The sequence below is a fragment of the Tyto alba genome, unplaced genomic scaffold (assembly GCF_018691265.1).
Source record: "Tyto alba isolate M040663 unplaced genomic scaffold, T.alba_DEE_v4.0 Super-Scaffold_2, whole genome shotgun sequence".
In the NCBI taxonomy this organism is placed as follows: Eukaryota; Metazoa; Chordata; class Aves; order Strigiformes; family Tytonidae; genus Tyto; species Tyto alba.
In genome coordinates this window covers 87972614-87987031 of record NW_024881282.1, presented here as the reverse complement: position 1 = coordinate 87987031, position 14418 = coordinate 87972614, and the positions used below count along the sequence as shown (strand labels likewise).

General features: G+C 50.8%; 1 protein-coding gene across 1 annotated transcript in view; it reads left to right on the top strand.

Annotated features, from left to right (window-relative positions):
* Window positions 1-609: 609 nt before the first annotated feature.
* Window positions 610-14418, top strand: part of PLXNA4 (plexin A4) — a 458133-nt gene continuing 444324 nt past the window's right edge. The window contains exon 1 of the mRNA XM_042792117.1: window positions 610-843. The gene's annotated coding sequence lies outside the window, so the exon portion shown is untranslated. The remainder of the gene's footprint in view (window positions 844-14418) is intronic.

The window sequence follows — 14418 nt, the reverse complement described above, 5'->3', positions numbered from 1 at the left end:
AACAGAAAGCGAAAAAGAACAGAAAGGGTTTTTTTATTATCGGTTTTATTTTTTTTTAATTACTATTATTATTATTATCATCATCCCTCCCTGGCGTGCTGGGCTCGCGTTGCCACCACACTTCCACACCTCTCCGGCTTATTTTTTTTTTTTATTTTTTTTTTTTTTCTTTTGGGGGGGTGAGCGAGGTTGGCGGGGGAAGAGGGGTGTGCTGCCTGTGCGTGTGTCTCTGTTTGCAGAAGAGCCCCTGGGTGTCAAAGCCCGCTCCGCAGCCACCATTGGAGAGGAGGGTGAGGGAGGAAGGGCTGGCGAGACAGCCGCAGTGCGAGCCCGGCGCGGAGCCGGGCGCGGAGCCGGGCGCGGAGCCGGGCATGGCCCCGTAGCGCATCCCCTGCCTGCACCCCGCCTGCCAGCTCTGCTGCCTGTCTCCCCCCCTCCTTGCTGATTTAGAGGCGGGGGGGGGGAAGGGCTGGGGGAGGGAGGAAGGGAGGGAAGGGGTGATTTGGGGGGGGGGGGGGGGAGTGAAAGCTGGAGCTGCGTTACCCCCCCTCTTTCCCCCCCCCCCCTTCCCCCCCCCCCCCCAGCTCTGGGCGAGCCAGACACGGTTTGCCCAGTGCAGAGAGAGGGGCTCCGTGTTCCGCCTCCGTGGAGTATTTGGGATTGGAGAGAGAGAGACACACACACGCACACACACAGAGACCATCTGCAGTGTCAATGCGGCGCCTGCTCTGAAGACTGAAGTGGGGGGAAAGGAGAGGAAGGAGGAGGAAAAAAATAAAAAATTAAAAAAAAAAAAATCTATAATACCAAAACCCACCCAAAGCAAGCGAGGAACCTTCCCAGGTAAGGAACCCCCCCGCCCCGCCCGGGCTGGCGGGAGGATGCTCCGGAGGATGCCCCGGGAGGGCCGGCGGGGCTGCGGCGGTACCTGCCCTCCACACCTGGCAGGAGTAAGGGGAGCGGGTGGGGGGGTTTTGGGTGGTGCCCCCCCCCCCCCCCCCCCACTTCTCCCCACCGTGGGGAGGGGGTCGGGGGGTGGCGGGCAGGTCCCCCCACGGGCTGAGCTGGGCACGGCCCCTCCGCCCCGCCCGGAACGGCTTGGGAGGGTGCCGGGGGGGGGGGGTGGTGGTGGTGTCGCAGCGGGGACCCCCGGCATCCCCTACTCCTCCCCATCCCCAGCACGGAGGGGACGCGGTGCCCGGTGTGTGTGTGTGTGTCGTGTCCCCCCCCCTCCCCGTGTCCCCCATGGCTTTTTCCCCTTGCACAAGGCTCAACTTTTCTCCGCGGAGGTAGCGGCTCCAGCGTCGCAGCCTGTCCCTCATCACTCTCGACCATCCCCGGTTGCGGATTTTCCTCCCCTCGCGGAGGGGGGTATTTTCCCTCCCTCGGTGCCCCGGAGCTTTTCCCGAGCGAGGGGCTGGAGGCATTTGCAAACTTTTCCTGCTCCCGACGAGGTTGCAGCTGGACGGGGCTGGAGGCAGAGCCCTTTTCCCGGGGCTCCCGGGAGACGGGTGGATGGGGACAGGGGCCACCCCCGGTGGGGAACACCTAGGAGAGAAGGGGGGGACTTCCCCCCACCGTTGTTTCCCTTCCTTCAAGGTGCTGGAGAGTTTGACTGCCTAAATCCCGGCTGCGGAGTCAGCGCTGAATAAACCTCCCTCCCTCCGTGCATGTGTGTGCTGCAACAGAAACCTGCGTATCGATGCTCCTCGTTTATCAGACATATGCCCTTAAATTATGTAGACAGGGAGAAGTGATCTAAACACCGAGCCGCACATGGTTTTGGTGGAAATATAATACTCCGGCAGCAGATGAGTTCCTCCCAGATAAACAAACCCAGTTGCTCAGCCCCAGCAGGGCTAAGTGCTGTTTGGGTTTGTAGTGGCTGCATGTGGCTGCTACATACCCAGCCCAGAGGAAACCCTCCTCCTGGGGCCCCATCTGCTCCCCGTACCGGGAAGGGGATGCAGCGTTTGCCGTGTCGGATTCGGGTGTAGGATCTTCAGGACTCGCCTTCGTGGAAGGGACCAGGTGGAAAACGTGTGGCCGCTCTCTTCTCCCGTAAAACTTCCACCCCGCGTCTGCTCCGCTTTGCTTCCCAGCTCTGCCGCCGGGCAGCCGTGCCAAAGAGCTGGCTGGAAACGCACCTGATTTATTTTTTTTTTTTTTTTCATGGCTTCTCTCCACCGCCGGGATGCGATGCCTGGGATGCGAGGTTTTAGGGAGGGCAAAGGGGGGGGGGGGGGGTGGTGTCTGAAGCTTTCCTGGTCGTGGGGGTGAGCGGTGCAGAGACAGGAGGTTTGGACCAGGACCCCTGGGACTGCCAGGGGATGCTCTTATTCCGGGGGAACAATGACAGTGTCAGGGGATTTTTATAGCCGATGCAACCACTCTCAGCCTTCTAGGGACTTATTTTGAGCGTGCACCAGCCCTGCACAAATATTCTCGAAGACATAAAGCGTGATAACTTATTTTCTTTATTCGTCCTCTGTTTCACCTGCGTCTTGTTTATAGTAGCTTGTTAATTCTGTGAGCGAGTAGGACCAGTGGAGCAGGGGGTTGCTTTGCCTTCTCCATCTCTGTGATTTTAATTACAGCGTGTGCCTCCCAGTGTGAGATTAGGTGCTTCCTTCCCCTGGCTAAGACACTGTTAAGGTCTCAGGGATGCGAGCAGCGTTTTGCTCGTGGTTTAATTGCCTCGGGAAGTGTGTGTTTGCTTGTTTGTGTGCGGGACCCTTCCCTAGAGCTGGGTTTCAAGCAGTGCAACAGATGTGTGTCTGCTTTTCGTGTGCAGCCAGGTTTAAACATGCAGCCCCAGCCCCGTCATGAAAGCCTGGGATTTTCTTCCCTCCTCTGCCCAGACCCATCCTCCATGGGGGTGTCTCCTTTCCGAAAGGACCAGTCCAAGGCTCTTCCTTTCTGTCCCATCTTAAATGCGCGGCGCTTGGCGGTATCAATAAGATGCAAAATAAATGACAGCCACATGATCTAAGTGTTGTTTATGTCCAAGACGGGTGTTTTAAAATACAAGCTGATGATCAATCACGGTGCTGTTGGGAAGCTTTTGCTTGATGATCGTAACTGCCTTGTAGGCGCTGAAGACTGGTGTTAAATCTGTTCAGCGCGCAATCCGGCACCTGGCTGAGCAGAGGGATGGGTGCTATTGCAAATCCTTGGAGAGATGCTGAACTTCTCCACAGGGAGAGGAAATATTCGATCCTTTCCTCATGCATTCACCTGCCAGCAAGCCTCTCTGCACCCACAGCGAGCCTGGTGCTAGACAGCCTGTAGATGTGGCGAAGCAAAGGGCTCAGCACAGGCATGAGAGCGACTGAGATCTGCCGCTGGGGAGGCAGAAACCACCTTTGGTAGCCAGATCCTGGGGGGCAGTGGGTTGCCGGAGCCGGTTTTGTGTTGACTCCTCTGTTCTTGCAGGGTGAGGAGGGGAGAAAGGATGCTGGAGCCCCTTTTGTGTTGCATCTTTTTCCTTTTACTGAATTGCTTTGTCTCTGTCTCCCAATTTCCTCGATGTTGAGTGATTTGCAATAAGACCTACCTCCTTCCCGGAGCACCAGGGTTTGATTTGCGCGCTCACGTGCCCCACGGTGAAAAGCCTTGCAAGGTCTTATGATACTTGAGTATGCTGAGGGTTAGTGCTGTGTAGGAATTAATTTCTTGATTGGAAGGGAACTCTGAAAAGCTTCTGGAAAATCTGAGAATGATGCTGGCACGGTAGGCTCATGCTCCGTGTTGGGACCCTACATGGGGGGGGTGTTAGGGGTAGGGCTTTTGAGTTTTGGAGTTAGCAGTGCCCAAGTTTGTGGCTTGGCATTGCCTGCAGAGGTTTTTGAACAAAATAACATGCTGTCTTGGGAATTATTTGGTTCTTCTTGATTTTTTATTCACAATATCCCTTTAAAGTGAGGTCTCACATAGCTGAGACTGAGACCTAACATCACGCCTTTGCAGCCACGGTGCTGGGACTCAGAAGTTATGTCCTGCCCAAGAACCTCCCTCCCCTGCTAGGGATGCAATTTGGATTATGACTGTTTCCCATAACAAAGCCCTCAAACCACTTGGTACTCAAATAAAAAGCCCTTTCTGGTCCCCACCAGTGTGACGAAAGGCTTCAGAAGGCTCTTTCTTACCCTTTCCTTCTTGCTTGCAAGACTCAGTTAATGGACACCGACCACTCCAGGCGCCCAAGGCAACAAGACTTCCCGTCTGTGCAGAGAGTCTGGGCACCCCACTGACTTACTGCAGGATATCAGCGATGACTGTGCTTCCTTGCATGACTGTCTTGGGGTGAAAAGCACTTTATATCCCTTAGATTTGAGCTCTCAAGGAGCCTGTGATGGAAAATACAGAAATAAATACATAGGGTTCTCCAGATGTTTTTCACTCAGACTCTGAAGTCTTTTCAAACAATGAGAAAGTATTCCCATTCCCCTGGTGCGAATTGGGAAACTGAGGCACGGAGAGGCAAAACACTCAGTCCGCATTTATTGATGGGAATCCTCATGCACTGCCATGAAATACAAACTGAACCCCAGATGGTACTGCGAGATGAGAGCGGTAGGTGGTCCCCTGCCCTTGAACCTGTGCCTCAACAGCCAAGAGCAGAGTTTAGTCAGAGCAAGACACTTTCAAGATTGAATTTTTTCCAGTTAAAATAACAGATGGATGCTTTAAAATGAGAAAATATCCTCTTGGGTTAGTGCGTTGGCCAGGGGCAGCTGTGGTCTCCTGAACATTGGTTCCCGTATCTTTACAGTTGGGTACAAAATGCATTTAATTACCTTTGGGAATGGAGAGATCATTGCAAAAATGAGATGTGTTGAGATGCCAACAGTCTGTGTGGTGATATTCTGGAACTGGCATTCCTCTTTGGGTTTTTTATTTTTCTTGACTCATCCTACTGGAATTGTTTGGTTTTCTTTGTTCTTCATCGGTACATGCGCTTTGCTAGGTTTGCCTCATCCTTGCTTGGTTGCATCTCCTCAGGTGCTGAGCAGGCATCCAGGAAGAAGGTGCCAAGCCTCTTCCCTTCATCCCCTGCATCGGCAGCCAGTAGTGTGGCATCTCTCCTGCAACCCTTTCCTTTGAAAAAAAAAAAAACACTCTCTCTGAGCCCTTAGAGATGCTCTGATGGCTTCGAAGGGGCACCCTTTGGTTTGGAAACCAAATGGTCGTTTCATTTTAGACAATTCTCGTTCCTGCAGCTCAGTTCTCCAGCTAATGTGAACCTTCCCGGAGACATGTGCTCTTCAAAGGTGATTCCTGAAGCCATGGAGGAAGCCAACTCTTTCCTGAAGTGTAATGTTCCCGGTGGTTTTTATCTCAGATACTAATGTTTGTAGAAGACATCAAGTCCTCAGAGGTGGAGGAGAACCTGAAGACACGAGCAGGAGCAGTGTTGGGGTTCAAACCTCCATCCCCACTGTCCTGCCTATCAGCAGGTGACTTCGACCTTACTTGGCGGGGATTTCACTAGGAAGAGAAGGTTCACTTGCAGACTCTGTGACTTGCTTTTATGCCAGGCTTTGCTGCCCAGAAGTCTTTCTAGTGTTTTTTAAACACTGCATGCTGTGAAACAGAAAATCAGACCCGAAAGCCAAGAGGCTGAGATTCACAGGTTTCTTTTGCATAGGAATAAACAAAAAAAGCCATGGAGTGTGGCTGGATGACCACTGATGGTGACCCAGAAGGGAGACCTTGTGTCACTGTCTCTGATGGCTTTCACACCCGATCTCTGAGTTTCCTTCCAGCTGTAATATCCACACATGAGTGGTCTTCTGGGGCTTCCCCACCAAGCCACTGGCAATAAATTTACAGGAGCTGACTGGCACTTGAATTTGCCTTGTCCTTCTGACAGGACGAATGTGTGGATATAATGCAGATAATATGGGATAGGTTTCCATTACAGGCATTTGCATGATATATACTCACACGCTTCCCCCTCCTCTGAGCTCATGCAAGGGCCAGAGGAATAAATCTTGATGCCTGGTGAACCTTCACAGCCAATGCAGCACCAAATGCATGTAAATGTTTGCAAAATGAGCCACCCTGACCTGCTTGTTATTTCTCCTTGAGCATAAAACGCTACAGGGGAGAGGAAAGGTGGAGGATGTTTTAAACCCAGTATACTTTTCCTTTGGAATAGTGGTGATGTTGGACTCAGGGACCACATGTAGATGCTTAATATTTATATACTTCTTTCTTCTGGAGCGAGGAAAGTGCACTTGCCACCAGCAGCCCCCCAGTGCTCTTTCATGAAGAGCCTTGCTGGCGTATGTCTCAGTGTTAAACTGTTTGGTGACTTGAGTTTAGAGTTATAGGAATCGGAGTGACGAATTAGCAGTAAATCAAAGCCCGGATGGCTTCATACTCAACTGTGGCAAGATTTAAATTAAAAATATCTTGCCGAGATGAAGTACTCATAAGTCAAGCACTGGTGTTGTGTCAGTCTGGGCTTCGGCGGCGAGAGCTCAGCCCCTTTGAAACAGAAACCATGAGGAGCCCACATATTGATCCTCAGCTGAACTGGGAAATTGCCACTTCATTTCTTCTATTAAATGTTCTTTCCCTTCTTTCCTTTTTGCCTTTCCCTGCCCAAAGGGAAGATGGTCGTGCTGGGAAGTTGAGAAAAGGTTTGTAGATTCACCACACGTGCGTGTGGCCCTGTTTGACTTGGTTAGAGCATATTTGATTGTGAAAAGGGATTTATTTGTTTTTTGTGACAGGGGATTTGTCTATAATGTAGTGCTGGAAAGAAAACTCATTTAGAGACTAAAGAGGTGTATCCTGTTACAATTGCCTATTGATGGAATAGCAAGTGCTTGGTGTGTAACACAGCTTTATTTTACTTTAGGGAAACTTATTCTGGGCTGCCAAAGAGAGAATTTTATTTGCCAGAATGCTGCCCCATGGTCCTGATCAAATCTGTTGGCTTCTTGTTTCCCCATCTATCAAATGGGGGGTGGTTGTGTAGAAGTGACTGTCCCTTTAGCCATCATCTAATAGTTGTTTTATTCTAATGACCTTTATAGATGACTCACTTTTTGTAAGTGAGATGATAAAACCAGGGAGGTTCTGGTTGGGAACTTGCTTACCTGCCTGAGGAATAGCATCATGTACATTTCTAGTAGTCACTAATGGCCACTGTTCCATCCTTGGGCAGTGTCACCTTCTTCTGCTGGCTGGGAAGAGGCTTTCAGAGGTGGTGAGGGGCAGGAGGCTGTTCTACATTGGAGGAAAAGGCTCTGTCACCACGGCCCTGCCAGAGAGAGGACGTGAGCTGGGAATATGAGCAGCTAATCAAAGGCTTTTGCTTGGATTTTTCTTTAATGGGCAATTTAGGGAAAAAAAAAAACAAAACAAAACCAAACAACAAACCCCACACCCAAATTAGGATGGGCATGTCTGCTTGACTTGTTAGCTTTTAAAAAGTGAGTTTCTGGGCTGTTTTGGGAAACCCCTTTTATCTGTCAGGGATTTGGTGAACGTTTCTAGTTCTGGCTAAAAGCAGAGCAACGTGAGGAGCTTTGTAAGCTGTTACCTTGAGATGTGTATGTGTTTGGGAGGGTCCCCCCCCCGACCTACTTGCATGGCTAATTTGGGGCATTTCCTCTTTTTTGCTTGTCTCTCACCCTTTGTACTCTCCCCTTCGTGGTGTTGTCTTCTTGGCTGGATGGGAGGGTTGTCCCCTCCCACGGTCCCCTTTCCTTCCAGCCACCCTGGAGTCCCAGGACTCATTTGGAGGGTCACAATGACCTTGATGCCTGGCACTTTTGAGGCTGCATACCCCCATTACTCCTTGGACCCCAAGCTCCATCTCTCCAGAGCATCCAGCCCCGTCCCAGACAGCTATCCTGGGGTGAGCAGTGCTCAGGGGCAATCTGGAGGGCGACTTGTTGGTTTAAGTCCCAGCTTTGTCACCACCGAAGCCACCTCCAGGAGGGCAATTGCCTCCTCACCCTGAAGACGGCAGGATGAGCTCTGAGTTTTCCTCCTGTGCTTAGCTGCTATGGTGATGAGTTGCTATAGAAACACATAGTTAGCATTATTATTTATTATTGAAAGGTGCTTCTTTTCATCTCCTAAAGGCAGGGAAGTGCCAAGAAGAGCCCAATGCTGAGTGTGGGACACTGCCCACCCTGTCCACACAGGTGGGTGGGTTACGCTTCCAGCAATCCAGGCTTTAGCCACGCTGGAGGCAAGCAACCGTGCTGTGCCGGCCCAGCGGGCTGATCTGGTTAAACAAATCCCCCCAGTATGTTCCCGTCACAGGTTTCTTCCTTCGTCAGATCCATCCTTTGGAGGGGGATTTGAGTGAAGCGTTTCATTATAATGAGCTTAGTTATTTCCAAACTAGTAATCGCATGTCACCATTTGGTGCAAAGGGTTTGCATTAAGTTCTATAATAATATGTCTATTCATCCATCACAAATACTATATTCACAGGACCTTGTAGTGATTGCCTGGTAAATACCTTCTCTTATCTCTTCGCATACGCTGCTCCTTGTTGTTTGCTGAAGTCCCCCCCTCTCTGCAAACCCATCCCTCCGCGCTGGGAGGCAGGGAAGCTCCTCCGATGCTCCTGTCCCGGGCTCCTGCTCTGCCTGAGCCCCCCCTGGGGCTGGGCACCCGGCCAGGCTGCGCAGGACAGGCCCCTCCAGGGTTGGCTGCAGCCTGCAAGAAGCCAAACAGAGCTGGCAGTGCCAAGGGTATCGCTCTGCCTGCCCTAGCTATCGCTTTCTAGCCGCCGTGGGTGGGACAAAGCCTGCTTTGGGGGCTTTTGCTCCGCAGAAATGAGTGCAGGGAGGGGTAGGAGCTCATCTTCTGTAGGCTGGGTGCTCAGCAATGCTCTGGCTGAGAGTCGTGGCAGGGGGGGTGTCCTGCGAGGAGCCCGTTTATCCAGCTCTCCGGATACATCCATTGCTTTGGGGAATGCGCAGCTGAGCAGCGCAGCAGGGATGCAAAGCCAGATGCCTGGGTCCCCTCCGGGTTCACGGCTGCCCCTCGAATCTGGCAGCACTGCAGAGGTGGCTCTGCAAGGAAAACTCCCCCCCATCCCGCTGTCCTTCACACCCCGGCAGCCCTGAGGATGCTGCAGCTGCTGCGCAGGGGTGGCTCTGTGGGGCCAGGAGGTGAAAGGATGGAGGGATGGAGAGAGAAATGGGGCTGCTTTCCCTCTCTGGCTGGGGCAGTTGCAATTAAGTGTGGGGGTTTGGTTTTGCCTGCAGCAGGGATTAGCTGTGCAATTCTTCCTTTTTTCCCCTCCTGGCTCTAAAGGATTCCCTAGAAAATGCCTGGTGGGAAAAAAAAAAAAAAAAGAGGAAAAAAGAAAACAACACAGCTTTTCTTGATGTAGAATTTAAAGCTTGGAGGTGAAGTTTCAGGGCTGGTTGGTGTAACTGTGGGGGGGGTGGCTCAGCCCTTCCTTGCACACTGTTGCTGCAGGTGCAGGGCTGGGCTCTCCGTGCAGCCGCTGCAGATGCTCCCCTGGGGGGATGAGCCCCTGCAGGGTGTGGAGGGATGCAGGAATGGATGGACCAGTGCAGGATGCTGGATGTGGAAGGATTTGGGTGTGGGGAAATCTCTGCCGTTGCTTGCAGAGTGTGGTCCTTGAAGTTCCATGAATTCCTCCTGGTCTCCACCTTCCACAGCCTGCCAGGCTGAGACTGGGAAACATCATTCCCAGCCTTTGAGGAAACAAAAGGAGGCTCTTTAAAGCAGCCCCTCGAGCTGGAATAAAACACCTTCCTTTGCAGAGCCTGTTTCATTGCTTGAAGTCAATCCCTTTGGGCTTTGTATTTTCCTTCTTGGAAGCTGTGCTCCCTGCGGAGAAGAGAAAAAAGCACCTGAGGTGCAAGAACAGGGCTCGGGAGGGGGGAGCCTTCCTGGGAAGTATAGGTTGGAGGTGGAGAGGAGGATGGGGGGGGTCCACTGTGGGGGTCTAGAGGGCTGAATTCTCGACCTTCACTGTGCCAGAAACCCCTGTAACCCATCCTGCAAGTACGGTGTTTAGTTGTTGCTGTAGGGTTGCATCCAGCCAGTCCCCGTTGTATTGGTGGTTGGGAGCAGCCTGCTGGGGTGGGAGATCTTCCTGCATGTCCTGCGTGTGCCAACCCCTCTCCTGCTCCTGGGGCAGTGAAGCACAGCACTAAATGGGACCTCCCCTAAAAGAAGGAAGCCGGCTGTGGCAAATGAAATCTTGCTGTGTTTTGGTCGGGTCATCCGTGTTGATGTGGGCTTGGAGAGGTCGTGGTTTGTTTCGACCACCCCTTTTTCTCCACTCTGAGCTGCAGCCAGCTGCTTGCATACAGGGTCGGGATGCATTTGGAGAAAAGTCACCCAGATGGCAGCGTGGGCTTGGGACTGGTGTGGGGTGCCCCCTTGGATCCCACTTGCCATGAGACCATCAAGCCTCAGGTTTCTCTCCAAACGTCCTCCAAGGGCAGAGTCATTTTGGCTGCTGGACTCAGAGAATCTTTGCAACCTCTGGCTTTCCCTGCCTTGCCTCCATGGTGTCTCCAAGAGACCAGGAGCTGCTCACCTTGGCCAGGCAAGTGCAGGAGGCATGAGGCATCTTTGGTGCTGCACCCATCTGCCTAGGAAAGGGATGGAGAAACGAGGTGAGAGAGGTGAGCCATGTGCAGCAGGAGCTGGATGCTAAAAGCAACGCCTGTCAGAGCCATTCAGGAGAATTTTTTTTTTTTTTCTCCCTTATAATGGAGTTGCTGCCCTTGCCTGCCTTAGCAAGGCAAACAGCTCAAAGGGATGCCTCTGAATGAAAGTAACAACTTTTAGGACAAATTTCTCTCTGCATAATATCTCAAAGAAAACAGGGAAAGGAAATGGCAAGCGGGCATAATTAGGTAAGTATTACCCATTAGGAAGGGGAAGGAGCTATCAAGTCGATTTCCATTTCCTTCTTATTTTACATGCCTGATTTTTCCGCCTCTCCAGGAGGCGGTGTGTGAAGTAGGTCTCTCCTTAGCTTGGAGAAGTAAATAATCAGAACATGATGCGCTACAAAACTCTTCCCGAAGCTTTCCAAATCTAGACTAAGATGAGGATTTTTAGCATCTTCACAAGTCTGAGTTTTCCAGCATCTGTGAGATCTGATGGGGACTTATTTCCCACATTCACGCTGGGGAACCAAGGCACAGGTGGGCAGCAGGGCTTGTGTATCCTCAGTGTGACCTGCTTGCCTGTACATATTTCTGTCTGGTTTACCTAATCTGCATGGAAGTAGAGATAACTTCTTGTCTCCCAGTTGCTTCCCAGTGTAAACCTGAGTGTTTGCAGTGCAAACCCACGAAGGTACCTTGTGCTGCGCTGGGAAGTGCTGTAGGGCTGAGCCCCCCCAGGCCACCATCTCATCCACCCCTGCCTGACACCAGCATGTCCCTGTGTCCTCCTGGCCATGGGACCCCCTGTGTTGTTCCTGTGTACCCAAGGTTTTTCCCCCCAGCTTCACCCTCTGTTACCCCTTTGGATGACACGTCGGAGCGTGGGCTGCAATTACAGAGCCATCAGCCGGTGGCCATAACACATTTTGGCAAGGATGCGGGATGGCTTGTGCACCAGCCTGAAGAAGGGCTTGCTTCCCCGCCACCCCCCCGCCTGCACCTCTGCTCTGGAGTCTGTAAGTGGTGTTATTAAAGGCTGTCAGGAACTGCTGTCATTGTCACAGTCAATGGCTGACACAAGGCAGCCCTCAGACTTTGACTCATCTGCAGCTTACACACACACACATGCTCTCTGTTACACATGAGACAGAGAAAAGGCAGTTTCTTACATGCATAACTCTTTTTTTTTTTTTTTTCCAGCTGTTTGGGCCATTTTTGGCATTCATTTTAAAGAAGAAGTCTTGATTGTCCTACAGTGTAAGAAAGAATTTTGGGTTGCATCGTAACACCAGCAAGTGCCCAGTGCTCTCATGATTTTGTAGTTGAAGTTGTGGTTGCTATTTCCTTAAATACAAATACGCGCATGCATCCATGTATGTGTATATCTACGTGTGTGTATATATGTTTTATACACATACATATAAATACACATTTATATACACATTTCTACACACAGATGAAAAATGCACATGGTTAGAAAATGACAATCTGTTCACCCTGCACTTTTCACAGATCATTGACAGTTTTGCTCACAGTTCAGAAAAGGTCTTGCAGGTCCAGGATCAGATTTCTGGAGAATGAAGAGCAGCCTTGTTGCACAGAGAGAGTTAGGAGGGATTTAGTACAAATCCAGTTCTCCTTTTTCCTCCAACATCCCTTGATCAGGCACTGGTGGGAGAGGGTTTTTTCTAGCTTGTAGGGAGGAGAAGGAAGGAGGGAAAAAGTCTGAGGGTTTGCTCCACCGCAGGACTGAGAATAAATGGTGTAATCTTGGAAAAACCTTTGTGTCTGGGAATGTGTGCTCCTGTGAGTTCAGTTGCTTTAATGTTTTTCAGGAGGTGCTGGTCCAGGCTCTGCTGATTGCAAAGGGGTCACTGAGGGGCTGGCAGGGGTAGAGGATGAAGGCTGTGCATCACTTCTCCTTCCAAGTGGCTCTGCTGGAGATTGGCCATGAGCACTCAAGTAGGGCAGCACAAGGTGCCACGAGCTTGGAGGAGATCCCAAGCAGATTGCGACTCGGTGACAATCTGCTTTCTCAGTCCTTGGTCGTGCACGGACTCGTGCTCATGCAGACGTGTCTGTGGCTTCTGCTACTCGATGCACAGGGGCTGCATTTCCCCCTGGCAGTAGCCTATGTGTCCATGCAGGTTGCTTTCCTGCTCTGCCTCCCTTCCTCCTGGGCATGTGTAGGATAATTTTGAGGCTTCTCCATACTTGCACAAGGATATGCCAAAGTTACAGTGCGATGCTTGAAGACTGTGTTCCTTAAACATGCAATAGTGAGTTGGAAGAGAAAAACACAGCCTCTTCCATGCAGCAGTTTGACTTGGTGGTTGTCCTCTCTCCTCTCTTGCTTATCCTTCCCCGGTAGTGCAAGCAGAAGAAACAGCTTTATTTTATAAGAAGCAAAAAGGTCTCCAGGTGCAGGTTTGTGCTCGCCTGTCTCTTCTCCACAGCTCTCTGCCAGTGGGTGACTTACATCACCACCATAATTAGCCTCTTCCAAGGTCTTGTTGTTGCTGGGCTGAAGCAGAAGGTTTTACAGCAACTGCTTGTTCTCAAACACAGGAAAAAAATAATCCCTTCCTCAGTTCAGCGTTAAGAAGGAGTGGATTTTAAACTGGCTTATGTTGCTGCTGAGGCAGGGTGATCGGAAGAGACCTAAACCGGCCCGTGGCAGTGCTGTTATGTGGTGGGGAAGGTGGACAGAGAGCGGTGGGGGATGCGTGTGTCAGCCTTCCCACGCAGAGGAAGGAATCAGGTATCTGCCCTGTATCAAATACCACACTTGATTCCTGCGGCACCGAGTTATTGGTGAGGAGGAAGCTGACCTTCTCCTGTATTTATGAACTGAATCTCTAGTTGGAATTGTTTTTGATTTTTTCCCCCCTCCTGTTACAGAGCGCAATACTTCATTGCACAGGAAATAACATTTTCTTCATTTTCTTCTTCTGTGTGTTTTTTTTTTTTTTTTTTTTTTTTAATGCTGCTCAAGATGAACAGACTTTCTTCCCCTTTTATTGCTCTATAGTTGGCTTGGCAGGCTGGGAGTGAATGCTGCTGCCCATGTCTGTGTGGGACCATTAGCTGTGCTGGAGCCCGGTGATATTCCTGTCACAGCTGGTGAGGGTGAACAAATTCTCCTGGAGCTGGACAAACACATTATTATTTTAGTAGTCACACTCCATCAAGTTTGAGAATTAAAAGTAGTCAGCATTACCCTTACTGCCACACAGATCTGTCCTTCTTCCTTCTGCCTGTCTTAACTCCAGCCTTCCCCAATACAGCTTTTTCTGTAAATCCTTTCCTGCAAGAGCTGGTCTTGAGCATCTTCAGAGCAGCAAGTCCTTTGGAGAACCTCCCACCCCCATTTCCTTTTCCTTCCTCTTCGGCCCATGGAGAGCAGATTTTTGGAAGCTCAAGAGCTCTGTGTTTCCTGCGCATACATCCCTTGGAGATATCTGAAGCTACTTTGCTGAAGTTCACAGGTGACTTTTGAAAACCCTGGCCATTGCATTTGTGTGTGTGTGCGTATATATATATATACACACATATACGTGTGTGTGTGTAAAATTTGTTCTCTCTTTCCTCCTGTTTTCTTTCTCCGTCAGGAACCCAGCTGTGCAACATGTGGCACTTGTAGGACTTGGAAGTCAGGGAGATCAAGCAAACACTGAGCTTTCAGCAAAAAGAGATAAATTTCCAGAATAAATTCAAGCCACGTAGGCCCAGTCTGTTTTAGTTTTAAAGCCCCACTGGTAGTGAAGTGTGGAGCTGTAGA